General features: G+C 42.1%; 1 long non-coding RNA gene across 1 annotated transcript; it reads left to right on the top strand.

Moving 5' to 3' along the window:
* Positions 1 to 787: 787 nt before the first annotated feature.
* LOC134364373 (uncharacterized) lies at positions 788 to 12,621 on the top strand. Its single transcript, XR_010021846.1, has 4 exons — positions 788 to 974; positions 3,417 to 3,595; positions 9,008 to 9,182; positions 12,575 to 12,621. It is a non-coding gene; the product is annotated as an uncharacterized LOC134364373 (long non-coding RNA).
* Positions 12,622 to 15,130: the final 2,509 nt, after the last annotated feature.

Here is a 15,130-nt window from a genome sequence, read left to right as displayed (position 1 = left end):
AAATCCTCATTCAGCTGCAGGTGGAGGTGGACAAAACTGCCCTGCAAGCATTTGCTGCAACAGCTCCCGTGGACCTGAAGGTGAGGTGGGCGCGATGGTTCTTGAGAAGGACGCCGCTTGCTTGTGCTTTATCTTGCTTTTTGAATTCTCTTTCAACTTCAGGCGTCTCTGAGTTGGTACTAAATGTCTTGCCTTGTATGAAAATGATGAGATTTCGCATCATGACCCAGCTCCTACACTAAGTCTGCTTTGCTGCTGTTGTAGTCTGTGGGCTTCTGAGTCACTCAGGCTGTCCTGGCATCACCCTCTGTCAATATGCAGCCAGACCTATGATACTAACATCACGTGTCATGTGCAATCATACCTTAGTCATGTTGTTGTGATTTTTAAAATGAGCCATTTCTAAAAAAATTCTTGTACAGAAAATTATGTTGTCTGAATGCTCCAGGTTTTTAGATATCTGAATAAAAGCTGTTTTACCAAATCTTATGTTTGTTTATTTGTTTTCCTGGGACTCCCTAATTTAGGATAGAAAAAGGTTTGGTAAAAAATTCTATAGTATTTTTCTCAAGGAATTGTATGAATTCGGGGTTGGAAATATATTAGTCAGCATCTTAAGTTTAGGTTTTGGAGCTGATGGTCAGAAGCTGTAATAAATAAATATCTGCAGTTGCCAGTCAAGGAGAATAATAAAAACATTTGTGTTCAGTCCAGCTCCAGCCAGGCACTGGGACGTAGTCATCTGCAGTGGCTCCCACGTGATGAAGTCCCCACACAGATGGAGACGTTAAGCCGATGCTGAGGCCCTGGCTGTGGTCCTCTGTTCCATCCTGCCTCTGGGGCCCCAAGAGGGCAAACGACGCCACATTGAACTGTTCTGTCATCACTATGAAAATGTGGCTCCCTTCTCCAAAGAAACAGTCCAGCAGAAGAGCACAAACATGCACGAAGCTGGAGTTAATCGCTGCAGGAGGGTGAGTGAGCTGAGGGATTTGGGGGTCTGCAAACTATCCTATTCCCTGAAGGCATCACAGGGAGGGAGAAATAATGTTGTAAAGGATCTAAAATTGAGACTAGAAATTTGACGTTTTAGAACTTCTAGCATTGAATGGAGACTCTCCCACCGGAACGAGTGTCTGGGTGTGGTTTGTGCCTCTGTGCTCTTCTGCCTCTCGCCGTCAACTGGAACCAGGCCCTAGAGGAGAAGGGGGTGCGTGCTGCTGGCCCAGCCGTGCCGTGAGGCTCGCGGTCTTCTCACCAGAAGTTCTGTGACTTTTAGTTTTAGAACGTCTCTGCCTTTTCCCGTCCTTCCTGCCCGTGCTTATTTTTTTTCTCTCTGCCAGTCATTCCTCATGTTTGCAAACTGTAGAGGAGTATGCAGATGTCCTGTGTCATTAGCAGCAGCAGCGGTGGCAGCAGCACCGCCATCAGCAGCCCTGTTGTTGCCACCTCAGGGTGACAAGGAACAACACGTGAACAGCAATTGCTGCAGAAGCACTGTCGGCTTCAGAAGAGCAAACTCGCAAGCATCCTGAGTAAACGGGTGACATCCGAGAGCACATGCTTGTGCACGGGCCTCCACGTGCACGTCCCCTGCCTGCTCTCTGTGGGAAGCACCCACCAGTCAAACTGTCAGCACAGACACAGCACCGCAGTCCCACGTGCACCCCCACCAGGACCCAGCGTGTGCATCGCACGCAGCTGCCAGGGCTAGCTGAAACCCGATAAATCGCCCCAGAGATCCAGCCATAAAGTATTGGTTTTTAATTTTTATGAGGTTGATGAAGTTGAAACATCCTGAATTAGAGGATTGATAGCATTTATAATGAATCAGTGTGTGTATGAGATAACAATGATGACAACTCACTTGTGGAAACAGCACGGGGTTTTTTTAGCATGACAAAAAAAACTGTCTTGAAAGAAATACATTTGCTGTCTTGTTTGAAAAGTACAAATGTGGACAAGTCAACATGTTAAGAGCAGTTTGTTTAACTCATTATCTTATCTTCAGCAACCTTCCCTTTTATGTGATGAGTGTTATGCTGGGGAATAATAACAATAATGGTAATAATAACAACAGCTAACGTTTACCGTGTCCCAGGTCTTGCTTTTATGTATGAACTGTAATGAATTGGCGGTGGCTGCTTAAGCGTGGTGTTGACGCTGCAGCCAGTGAGAAGGAGTGTCATGATGACCAGTGCCGCCTGCTTTGGGCACAGCAGGGGAGAGTGGTGGTGTCCGCAAATGCACTCACCCCGTGGTTTTGCGTCATCAGTAGAGACGGAATGTGACAAGGCACCCCGACGGAGGCACAGAGCGACAGGAAGTTCAGAGCAGGGAGTCAGCAAAAGCATTGATATGGAGGCAGAATTTGAGCTTAGCCTTGACAGAAGGTCAGGCGAGAAGACCATTCTAAGCAAAGGGAATGAGTTGAGTGAGTCGTTGAGGCAAGAAAATGTAGGGTGTGTTAATGGAACCCCCAATAATTGGGCCTATCTGGTACTTATAAGGAATGGTGCAAGCTTAGCTGGGCAATAGTTTGGAAGAAAAGTAGAGAGGGCTTGAATATTGACTGGAAATTGTTAGAAATGGAGAGCTATTTAAATGTTTCAGTTGGGTGGGCAGATGTAATGTGTGTCCTAAGAGAATTACTCTCAAAAGAGCACACTGAACGTTTCTGAGAGGGACTGGAGACCACCGAGGACAACGCAGTTGCAGCAGTCCAGGTGACAGGCGCACAGTGTGACCAGCTTGAAGGAAGCAGCTGTGACTGACACTGGAGGGAGAATGGATGAGCCTTGATAACCAGCCGGGCACATGGGTGAGGACGGAGGGGCGTGCGTGTCACAAAGTTCTGTGAAGTCCATTGAACAGATTATGGAGCTCAGGAAGTTGTACAACGATAAGCTTTGTTTCGTTCATCTAAGGAAATCCATGTCTGAATATTCAACAGGCAGTTGGATGTTTGAAGATCAGGACAAATGTTAGGCCAGAAAGACAGTTTAGGGTGAAGTCAGCCTGAAGGTGACAGCGAGCAGCAAGGACTTGGGGGCTTGCCCAGAGACGAGTAGGGTAAAAACTGTCCTTGGCATCTGCCTCATGGAGGTGGCAGAAGAATGGAGCCAAGCCAGCACTGGTGACAGAGAAGGAAAGGTCGACGAAGAGGAGAGAGAGCAGGTACAAGAGCACGCTCAGCCCCAGGGCCACTGTAAATCATCCGACCTTGAATTTACCTCGAGCTTCAGATTGTCCGCTCATGTTCCCATCTATTGTACTAACTAATGACCTAACGTTTTGTTTTATAAAATGTTTATACATATTCGAACCGTCCCTGGAACTTCCCTTGGTTTTCTGCTATCTTTGAATAGGAACAAGTAAAATTTGAGTTTTTTTCTGTTCTCTTCTACATTCTAAAGTTGACGCATGCAAGGAAGAAGTTGAGCGACATCAGCTCTGCAGGACGCGTGCCGTCTCTGTCCCCACTCGCTGTCAGCTCCCTGCAGGCCTGCCCTCCCTGGTGATCCCGGGTCACAGGACAGACTCCACTTCTGAGGCTCCATCTTCTCCCTCTGGGAGCCAAGTACGACTCCCACAGGTAAGAGCTGGCTTCTGAAAATTTTCCCGTAAATAAAACTTCCAAAGACACTGCTTATTTCATTTTCCACCTTCCCATTTGTTCTTCCCATTTTTTTCTCCATATTCTTCCTTTCAGGAAAGGACTCCAGGAATTTTCAGGAGCCCATTCCTCAATATCAATGATATTTTCTTTTTGTCTTACTCATTTTTTTTCCCTCGATGTCTTCTTTGGCTGATTTGCTTCAGATATCAGATTTTGTAATTTACTGTTTTTATTTACTTTAATAAGTGTATGCAGTAGGAAAATATGCAAAAAGCCATGCCTCCATCTTCTTGTATTTTCTTCTGATCTGGAACGGTCCATTAAGTGTGGGTCCCGTTGGTGTCTCTGTCCTTCCATCTTTCGACAGCTTATGTGGCATTGCTATTTGACCACAGTATAGAACATGCACTCTCAAGGAGGAAGTATCATCTGTAAGGTGGCAAAAATGACTTCCTTGGAGCGAGTAAAAAGATTTTACTCTTGTATAAAGGACATGTATGCATTTAGTATGTAAACAGATACACAGTTTATCTGTGGCATTATAATTCCAGTGGGGGGGTGATTAGAATAAAAATAACTAAAAGTGCTTCTTAGGGGGGAGAAAATAATAATAAAAAAATGGTTCTGAAGCACTGGTCTAAAAGAAAAATCATGTCTCATTAAAAGCTCTTGCTTGAGGCAAACATCATAAATAAATCATGAGACAGACAAGGTTGAAGGAGAAATGGGTATTTTCAACTGAATATTCACGTTTTCTGCCCTTGGGTGTGTTTTACATGACCTACTCTCTACCAGTCTCATCCTCTTTTCTAGCAATATCTTTCCTAAAAGCTTGGTTCCAGGGCTTAGAAATGTTAGTAGCCCTGGCTTCTAAAATCCTCCATCATTTGTAAAATCACATCATAGGCATTTTTTGTTTAATTTTGTATGTAGTTGTGTGTTTGTACTTGTCCGAAAAAGGCATTTTAATACGTGCAAATACAGGACTATTGGAGGTGCTATAGAGAACAGGGGAGAAATGATAAGTAGGGAATGCTCTGGCATTTGGAGCACTCAGGGGTGTGTCCATCAGAGTCAGGAACATTTCTCTTTTTCAGTCATGCCTGAGTTGCTTGTCATTTGCTGCCTCCTGCTTTGATGGGGACCCTCTATTAGCCCTTATCTTTCTATTTATTAGAACATATCCTATTCCCTAGGTGACACCTATTCTGTAAAGAGCAGAATATTTTTTAGGTGAATCTTGTAAAAAGAAAACACCCACCATCCCATTGTCTCTGTGGGGCTCCTAGTGTCTATCAGATGTGTGTTCACTATGCACCTGCCACACATCGTTGAAATGGCTATTGATTTATGCACGCCTGTTTGCATAGGAGTCCTCTGATGGAGATAAGCACGATGGAGGGAAATGCAATTCAGCTTGGGAGGAATCAGGGTTTCAGTTTCCAGATCAAGAGTCAAGGCAGGAGCTGAGTCTCAGGAAACAAACAGAGAGGCCATTTCCAGATCTGGGGACAAAAGACAAACTAGGTTAGCAGCCAGGGTAACCTAAGTCTGAGCATCTTTAAATTGCCCTAGCCTAGAGATAGGGATGAATCTCCTCCGAAGGCTTTGATCCCAACCATCAAGAGAAGACAGCAGGAAGCAGAGATGAGGCCCACTGGGAATCATGGTATTTTGTATTAGGAACACGTGCTTCAATATCCTGAGAGGGCAGTGGAGGTCCCACAAGGCCCAGAGAAGTACAAGTGCCAATCCTGCTGAAGCAGCTGGGTTAATAGCCATGTGCTCTGACCCTCATGTCTGCACACTCTTTCTTATAGCAAATAAATGGTTTTCCCGAATGCAAGTTTACTTTTGCAAAGTCTATTTTTTGATTCTTCATGACATTATATTTTGAAATTCTCATAAGCAAAGATCCTGAGATGTCTGAATGAGAAGCAACAAGTGAATTCAAAGCATGAGGCAAGATTAGAAACTCTCTAGAATGCTCTAGAAAGGAGAGCCTTAATACAAATGTGTGTGACTATGCCTAGAAATTTGCATGTCCATGGCTTTCTAAGGGTGCAGTGTGTGTCACCTAAAATGATGACATTTTAGGTGAAATGGATGAAAATTTTCTACTTGTGGCCTGGTGATCTTCATGCACTTATCCCCATCTTTTCTCCAATTATCACTAGCTTTTCTTTTAGTTTTCATATATTTCTTGTTTATGAAACTTTAGTTATTGATAATGGTAGAGTGAGAAACAACACAATAAGAAATCGTTAGCACCCCCATTATGTGGGAGGGAGGTGTTAATAGTAAAACTGTTTTATTTTGAAACTATGCTTTTTAACATGTCTAACATTTACTGGTAAAAGCATTTGCAAATAAACTCACAGTTCTTATTTCAAATGGATGTGTTACTTTCTCCCTGGGAGAAATCTTTGCACAGAGTCATCTTTAGGAGTCTGTACACCTTTCCCTCCACATTTCAGCATGGGAAAGGTACGACAGCCACTAGCTGAATGTCCAACAGCAACTTTCGTGCTTGTGATGTGGGGTGGAAAGAAATAGAAATTGAACCTCTCTTCTTTCCACAAGCCACATGCAAACTGGTTCCAAGTGAAGGGTTTCTACTTACATAGGCCAGTCTATGTGCTATGAGCTTAGCCACTTTCCAACCAACCCTGAGAGATATTTTAGTCTCAGCATCTGGTAGCTTGAGACCATCTCTCAAGCACAAGCGTGCCACTGTGCCAGTGGTGGGGCTGCTTTATTTAATGAGGACCACAGCTCTCTGGCAGGTAGGCTCTGTTTTGATTTGCCAAACCTCCTGGAGGTGAACGAAGGGTTGCTGACTGTGGTCAGGAAGGTCCCAATTATGAGTGATTCCCTAAGCAAGTGTTGAAACACTGTACTTTGTAATTAAAAAGTAAAACATACATAAACTGCCAAACCCAGAAAAACAAAAATCTTCAGGAATTTTCCTTGAAAGTTTGATTTCTCACATTCCTCAACCTTCTTCCTTCCAAATCTACCTTGATTTTCTTCACTCTTCCATAAACAAAATGATCTCTTCTGGTTCTCTTGATTGGCATTGACTCCCAGATTAGTAAAATATATTTTTACTCACCTGCTTTTCCTTTCATGTGTCTCAAACCCTGTCCTCACTGTATGCTGCTATGACAGTCAACTCTGGTACCAGGAAAATGGAGAAAAAGGCAATTCTGGAAAAAGCAATTTTTCCTTTTATCTGGTAAAATGCTGCTCTGTGTATTGTAAGGCTGTGTTATTGGGTGCATACAAGTTTAGAATGCTTTGTAGGTGAATCGAATCATTATGTGGTGACCCTCTTTCTTTCTAATAGAGCTTTTTATTTAAAGGGTTTGTTGTGTGATAGTAACATATCTGTTATGACTTTCTGCTAGTTGGTAGTATTTGCATGGTATTCCCCCCCCCACTTTCATTTTCTTCTTTTCAGTCTTTCCATGTCTTTCCTTTTACTTTTCGTGTAGCTGGAGTGCGATGGGAGGTAGAGGGCAGGAGACTAATGTGGGTCAAGACCAGCAGGGAGAGAAGAGGGGACTGAGGCAAATAAAGAAAGGACAAAGAAAACAAGAGAGACAACACTTAAAAGAGCACCTCTAGGATAATATTGATGCAAATACACCCACGCATCTGGTTATATGTACAAAGGAAATTTAAAGAAGGAAAAGGAGACTCTTCATTAGCCAAAGACCCCATAGACAAAGTCAAATAACTGTCATCAAACTGGAAAAAAATACGTAACAGAAAAAATATAAGTAGCAGAAAAAAAGACTAATATCAGAATATATAATGTCTATAATTTGGTAAGAAAATAACCCATCAGAAAGAAAAAGAGAATAAATAGGTAATACATAAAAGAAGATATAAATAGGTAATTCACAGGAGACAAAATGAAAATGACCAATAAATATACTTTTAAACTTCACTGATAATCAAGGAAATGCAAATTAACACGAGCTTCTATTTTTCATCTATTAGATGGGACATACTTCAAAATTAAATAACATGTTTTGATGAGACGTGAATAAAAGGTAACTCTCCTTTCTACATTGATTCTTTGGTCAGGATTTAACTTTGTATTGCCTTTTTGTGGGCACTTTGCCAAACCTTTTAAAAGTGCACATTTCTTCTGAGCTGGTAATCTCACCTGCTGGTGTACCCAAGAGAAACATGGCCACATGTGTGCAAGAATACATATACAAAACGGTTCCTGTGGTCTTTTATGAAATTTAAAAAAATTTTAACCCTAAATATCCACTAATGGGGTAATAATTAAAGCTTTCATAATCCATCCTATGGAATATTATGCAGCAATTTTTTATGTGCAAAAAATCAATATTTATACTGATGAAAATATTAAAGACCTCTTTCTAGTTAAAAACATTTACAAAAGTAAAGAATTATTCCATTTATGTAAAAGACACAGACTTGAAGCAAAATATTTATTTGTATAATTACATATGTAAATAAAAAGAGAGTTGAATGGATACATACTAAGTTTATGATGGGTATTACATATAGTAAAAGAACTGGGTCTGGAGGTAATGCTTTTAGGGTGTCATTATTTGTATCTATATTATTTCAATTTCTTACAATCAGAAGTGAATTCACATTTTACTATATCGTTAAAACAATTGTTTTAAAATAACATGATCATACATTTTTGACTAATGGCAAAATTTTTAGTATGTTTTGATTTTCACTGTTTAGAGTAATTGGATCACAGCTTTTAATGCAATGATGAAATTTTTCTCTCAACTTGAAGGATAAGGCTAGCACGTACAAAAATCTACTGGTTGACCACAAACTTAAAATTAACTTCAGCCTTTAGGCAGAAACGTCATGTCTAGAGTAAAATGAACACTGGACGATTGTGAGCCAATCTCTCTTCTTTGGCCAAAGGGAACATTGATGTCCACGTTAGTTGAATCGCGAGGAACTCTTGGTAGACAGCACTGAGAAGCAGAAGGGCGTGGAAACATCTGGAACAGCTCTTGCTCCCTATTTCATTAGATGCATCTTACCCAGGATGAAAGGATCTTTTCCTTTGGGTATCTCATGGCTCCTGCCTAGGAATTGTGAGTCCCATGGGTGTGGGATGAGCAGTCTAATCCTGCAAAAGATGTCAACATCTTTAGGATTATAAAGTACTGTGAGGGTCTCAAAGGCTACAAACTGAATGATGAATTTTCATCTTGCTTTGAAAATATGATGCTTCTAAAAATTAAACTGAATATCTGAGCTGCAAGGGACTGTAGTCTAATCTTTCACTTTACAAAGGAAGGAACTGAGGCGCGGAGGGGTTATATATCGTGCCCACAGTTGCTCGGCTGGTAAAGACTCTTCTTATATTCTCAGGTACACGGTGGCTCTGCATAGGCTGTAAATGACCATTGTCTCCTCTCTCGGGACTGAGGTGCTCCTCTGCGGCTGCTCATGGGAAGGACTGATCAAGAGGCTCCTGCTTATCTTGAGATAATTCTGGCGAATTCAGAGAATTCTGAACAGGGGTGTTTAGGCTCAGAGCCCCCAGGTAAAATTGTCTACTTGTGTAGAATTCCAGGCATTACTCATATTTATTGTTTACTTTTCTCAGGTTGTTATGACCTGATACTGCTTAAATTCTACTTTCAAGTGGGATTTTTAAGCCATTATCTCTACGAACAAAGAAGAAATTTGGTTATCAAAGTATAGAGATTTCTAAGATTAAAAACACATAAAACATGGAAATTTAGAATTAAAGTTATTCCAGTTGAATACTTATTATTGAAAGTCTGTAACAATCTGGAGTGAAATGACTTGTTCTCACAATTCTGAAGTATCTACCTATAGTAAAGATATAATAAAAACGAGATATTAATCTTTGCCCTTTATTGAATTTCCTGGTTTGACACGAGATTGCAATATTATTTTAGTTTTTCCAAATTACAGTACACAAAACCTTTTTGTAATTGAAATATGATCTTCTCTTCCCCTCCCCCATTTCCTTTGTTTCCTTCCCCTTTTATGTCCAACCCCTCCCCCCCCCCCAGCATTAGCTCCAGACAACAAAACAAAAACAGGGCCTGGAAACTCAAAACACACTGTCACCCTTCTGCTGAAGCTGTGCATACTGATGTAGGGTATTCTTACATTTTCCCAATCCCTTCCTCCCTTCTCCACATGGTCCAGGGAGATTGATAAAGGCTGGGGACCTCAAGGTCCACTGTGACAGTCTGACTCTGCTCCAGGCTTAGCTGAGGACACATCTGGATGGCGGCTGCAGCACAGCGGTCAGTGTTCTGTGCAGTCTCTCCTGGCCAAAGCCTGAGAACATGGCTACTGGTGAAAGTGTTTGTGTGTTTCTGTGACCACAAGTATGTGCCCTCAGCGACATGTCTAGTCCGTGTTGTACGTTCCGGCAGACAGCGGGACCTGGGAGGAAGCCAGAGGGAGTGTCCTTGAGGTTGCACCATCACACTGAGCAGAGGGAGAGTCCCTGGGGTGCAGAACACGGGCTTTGGGAGAGTGCGCGTGGCATTTCGTCTGGATTCTGGTGAGATGAGGCCTTTGGGAGTGACCGCTCCTCTGCTGTTAAATTTAGTTATGGTTTTGTCCAATATGGAGGAGATGGCACAAGTGACAAGACACCAACTCTCTACAATGTGAATGTATTTTCTGTCTATAATATCCACTCCTCAGCACAGCTGGGCCTGGTCAGGTAAAGACAGTCTCCTCTCTGCCTGTAGTGAACTTGAGCCTTGAAGTCATTGCATTTCAGGAGAAGTCTTTCCACAGAATGGAAGGATATCCATGCTTGGCAAAGCCCAATTGCAGTGGGAACGTCCCCTCCCCTTCCTGAACATTCTAGAAGGAAAAGGACTGTGCTTACAGGGTACCCAGCTGCGGGCTGGGCAATGTGGGGAACACCAAGTTGATAGAAGCCATAGGTTTGGGGTTCACTATCGTTTGTTTGTGTGTTGCTTTGTGTCTTGAGAAGCTTCCAGCTCAACGGGGAGATAAGGTTGAAAAGTGAAGGGTCCCGCATGACCCCCTTTGGTTGTGTGTGCCCTTCAGGGACGTGTGCTTAGGTTCGGCTATGGACTTTCCTCCTTTTTATTCTACAGACTCTCCGTTCCCATGGCTTAGGCAATCGCTGGTTGGACAGTTACTCCCACTCGGGATCTCTTGGTCACTGAACCCGTGTAGCTGCCATTTCATGTTTCGTGGACATCTCCCTCCTGCCCTGCAGATGCCTGGAGCTAAAATGCCCCACCTTGAACTCTGTATCTTTTCCTCATAGTTCCATGCTTCAGTGGCAGGGCCCACAATCCTCCCAGCAGCCCGAGTTAAAAATCTAGGAGGCATTTGACAGTCCCTTCTTAGACATATCCTTTCAATTTTTACTTCTGAAATATCTCTTGAATACATTCCCTTTTCTCCATTTCCAAAGCTTTAGTGTAGGTCGTCAGCATTTCTTGCTTGGACTATCAGAGATGCCTGGTAGTACTCAGTCTGTGAGAACAAAGGCTCCCTTTTCATAAGGATTCTTTGTAGCACCCCCTTTATCACCCTGAAATGAAATTCATAAATAGTGTAATTTACCTGCACACATTCTGTAAAAGTCATATGAGTCTTACCTTTGATGTAAAGGACAAAGACAATAAAGCTGTTTATAGTAGAATAATGCGTGTTTCGAACATGGGGGCTAGGCAAGACAGAATTAAGTGGTTGGTCACTGCATACGCATGGAGAATTGTCAGGGATGTGACAGCTGCAAGCGTGGCCTTCCTTCTATAGGCATGATCTACAGGCAGCTCAAATAATGACAACGAAGCTCCTGTTGGGTACATAATTTCCCAGTAAGGTAAAAACTCTTGGTCAAGTTCTGAACCAAACGAAGGACAAGTTCCCCTTAATTTATAAGTAAAAAGGTTGCATTTCTGGAGAATTAAGTGTTTATTTAAATCATGCTGGAAAAGTCCTTTTGTCTTTATATGTAAATGTGTAGCAAGACATTTGAAAACTGAGCAGGAAACAGGACAACTCTTCTTTGTGGGAGAGTGCCCCAGAATTGCAGGATGTCTCTGTCCCATTCTCCACCCTTTAATTGCCAGCAGTGTCCTCAATCATTGTAACAGCCAACAACCTCGTGCACAAGTTTCCAAAAAGTACCTTGGCAGTTGGTGGCAGTTCTGCTGGGAATCACTGCAAAACCTCAATTTATTTACACAAACTTTTACTTACATACGCAATGCACAATTGCCTTCTCCTGGTAAAAAATGAAGATTTTACACGAGAAACTAAATCCCCTTTGACTTCCAACCCTACCCTGCTCTATCACACCCTCATTCTCAGATGTGTAAAAGGTCAACTCTTTAGTATGTATCATTCCAGAACTTTTACTATATATTAGCCTACAATTGATGTACCCATAGAAAATATATGATACTTGTAGTGAGTTGAATTATTTTCACCTCAAATTCATATATTGAAGTCTTAGCCCCCAGTACCTCAGCATGTGAACTTATTTGAGAATAGGGTCTTTGCCGGTGTAATTAATTAAGTTAAAATGAGGTCTTGCTGGAGTAGGGTGGGCCTGTAATCCAATAAGACTGGTGTCCTTATAAAAAGGGGAAATTTGGACACAGAGAAACACATGCAGGGAGAACGCCATGTGAAGATGGAGGCAGGGATCAGGGCGACTCTTTACAAGCCAAGGAATGCCAGAGATTGCCAGCTGTCCACAAGAAACTAGGAGAAAGGCCTGGGACAGATCTCTCTCTCACCACCCGCAGAAGGAACCAACACCATGGCCACCTTAATCTTGGACTTCCAGCCTCCAGAAATGTGAGACAATAAATTTCTGTTGTTTAAGCCCTCCAGTTTGCAATAATTTGTTAAGGCAGCTCTAGCAAACTGATACAGTGCCCTTTTGTGTTTCAGTGTTTTAAGTAACAAACAAATGAGAAACTATCAGGATTAAGACAGGCTGAAGAGCAGAGAGGGCCTGGAGGCTACTGCAGATCAGGTGACCTGGGGAGAGCCCCTCCTGGAGATTTCACTCAAGCAGGAACTGGAAGGACAAGCCCCTGAAGATTGCAGACTCTTGCATGCAAACTGCCTTTCCAGCGAGCCCTACCTCACAACAGAAGATTTACCTGTCAAACCAGATTGGCAATCAAGCTGTTTGTATCAAAAGAGAAAAGTTGTAATTAGCCTTGAGACTTTTTTTCAAGCAATAGGTTTGCTTTAGAAATGAAAAATAATGAATAACCCAAACTATACCCAGGAGCATGACAGAGTTTTCACTGGCTGCATTTATAGCCCCTGTGACTGGGAGAAATGTGATCTCCATCTCCTTCCAGATCCTTCTCTACACCTTGCATGTGCACGCATGATGAAATGGGCTCCCAGCACAGCCTGGAACGCAGTGCCTGACACACCATTGATGCGAAGGAAACAAACAGTCCAACTCACGGGGCACTGAAAGGAGAAGCAGACCTTTTACTATCCAGTTTCACAAAGTAATGCACTTAAAAATAATTTGAAAACTGGAAAGGCAATTAAAAGGGTGCTTTTACTCCCTTGTGCCACGTGTCATAAACTTTAACGTTTAATGAGAGTTGCTCCTTGAGTCTAGGATTTAGCCAGAGATATTTGGCATGAGCAAGATCTAAGACAAGCACTGCTAAAATGATTATATTCCATTTAGCATCTTCTATAGCTGCAATGATGGTGAATTATTCTGAAAGCAGGGCTTGTAGAGGCTGAGAATTTTGCTGCATTTCACCTTGAAAGGTCTGCAGAAATGTTTCCGTACGCTCTAAAAAATGTATATTCTAAATGGAAATTTGTAAGTATGAAAAAAATACTGTTAATTTTCTAGATTTTAAAATAGTTTGAACTGGCCAGCTGCCAAAAAATGGAAATAAGATAAAATTTTCTGAGCTAACAGACTTATATTATTTTGCTCTTCATTCAAAATATATTTGTGTATAAACAATACAAATATTTATGAGGTTACTTCTAAAATTTCGTGAAAAAATAGAATTGAAAGATAATATAAATCCATGAACTTTTGAAGTGTCTTCGTATATTATATTATAGAATTGTACAATTATCCTGTATATCTAATATAATAGAGATATAACATTATTTATAATTCTATGGACATAGTGCTGTGGAATTCACAATTTGTATATCAATGTTCCTGACTGATTTAAAAACCATTAAAACTATGAGAACTTCTGTTTTTTTCTTGTGGGTTTGTTTCATGCTTTTTGGGTCATATTTTAACAATGCAGTTACAATATTAGCCAAGTACTTGGTATTTTTTTCATGCTTACTTGTCATACCTATTTATCATTTATGAAATTGTTTGGAATAAGTAAAGCAAATTTTCCAATTCAGCAAGATAACCACATCGTGCTCTAAAGACGATTACATGTTCTGTCCAGCCTGGCGGTCTGAAAGGAACCATCGGTTCTGTCATCGTGTGATGCCCTCGAAGCTCTTTGGGAAGCTGACAAGAGCAAACAAACCAACCCCATTCCACGCTGGCAGTTTTCTGTGTGCAGTGTCTTCTACTGAAAGCACCCGTGTGTGTTGCCCTTCAGAATCACGCTCAGCTCTGACCACAGCCCCCGAGTGGTCCCAAGCCATGTGCGTGCCCTGCAGGGTGAGGGCCCCTCAGTCTCCTGCATCCAGACATCCCAGGCATCCTCGGCCTTGCCCGGCTTGCAGGTGCCCTTCCTTCTGGACTGCTCTCCAGCCTTTGCACCCATCTCATCGCCATCTCATCCCTTGAGCAACTTCGTCAACTTTGTCTCTGTCACAGGGAACCTTTCCTGGGCGTCCCCCCACTGCGGCAGACCCCTGCCGTGGCAGACCTTCTCCACACTGTTCTCTCCTTTGCTTGTCACAGTGGCAATGCCACGTTATCAACAGGAGGATGTTATGCTAATGTTCTTCTTCCAGAGTCTGTAAGATCTGTAAGCACAGGAGCTCCTCCCAACCCCCTTTTTAGAATCAAATAATATTTTATTAATTTTATGTATTGAAAAAAAATTGAAAATGCAACTTTAGATTATGAACTTGACCTTCTGGGGTAAGTAAGGTAATTATCTCAAAAGCTCGTTCTGGTTTTGTTTTGATTTTTTTTTTTCTTTTTTTTTTGGGGGGTGGTAAAGTATACGTAACATAAGATTTACCATTTCAACCTTTTTACAGTGTGCAGTTCACTGGCATTAAGTACATTCACCACCATCTATCCCCAGAACTTTTCCATCATCCCAAACTGAAACTCTATACCCATCAAACTCAAGCTCCCTATTTTCCCTGGCCCCCAGCCCTGGCAAGCACCCTTCTACTTTCTCTCTCTACCAATTTGACCGCTGTAGGTGCCTCCCACAGTGGAACCAGGTGATATTTGTCCAGGGCTTTGATTTTCTTCTCCTGTTATCTAATGCAGGGCTGCCTGCCGTGGGGAACTAGCAAGTA

Source organism: Cynocephalus volans, chromosome 16 (genome assembly GCF_027409185.1).
Source record: "Cynocephalus volans isolate mCynVol1 chromosome 16, mCynVol1.pri, whole genome shotgun sequence".
NCBI classification, from domain to species: Eukaryota; Metazoa; Chordata; class Mammalia; order Dermoptera; family Cynocephalidae; genus Cynocephalus; species Cynocephalus volans.
This window is presented reverse-complemented; position numbering and strand designations above follow the sequence as displayed.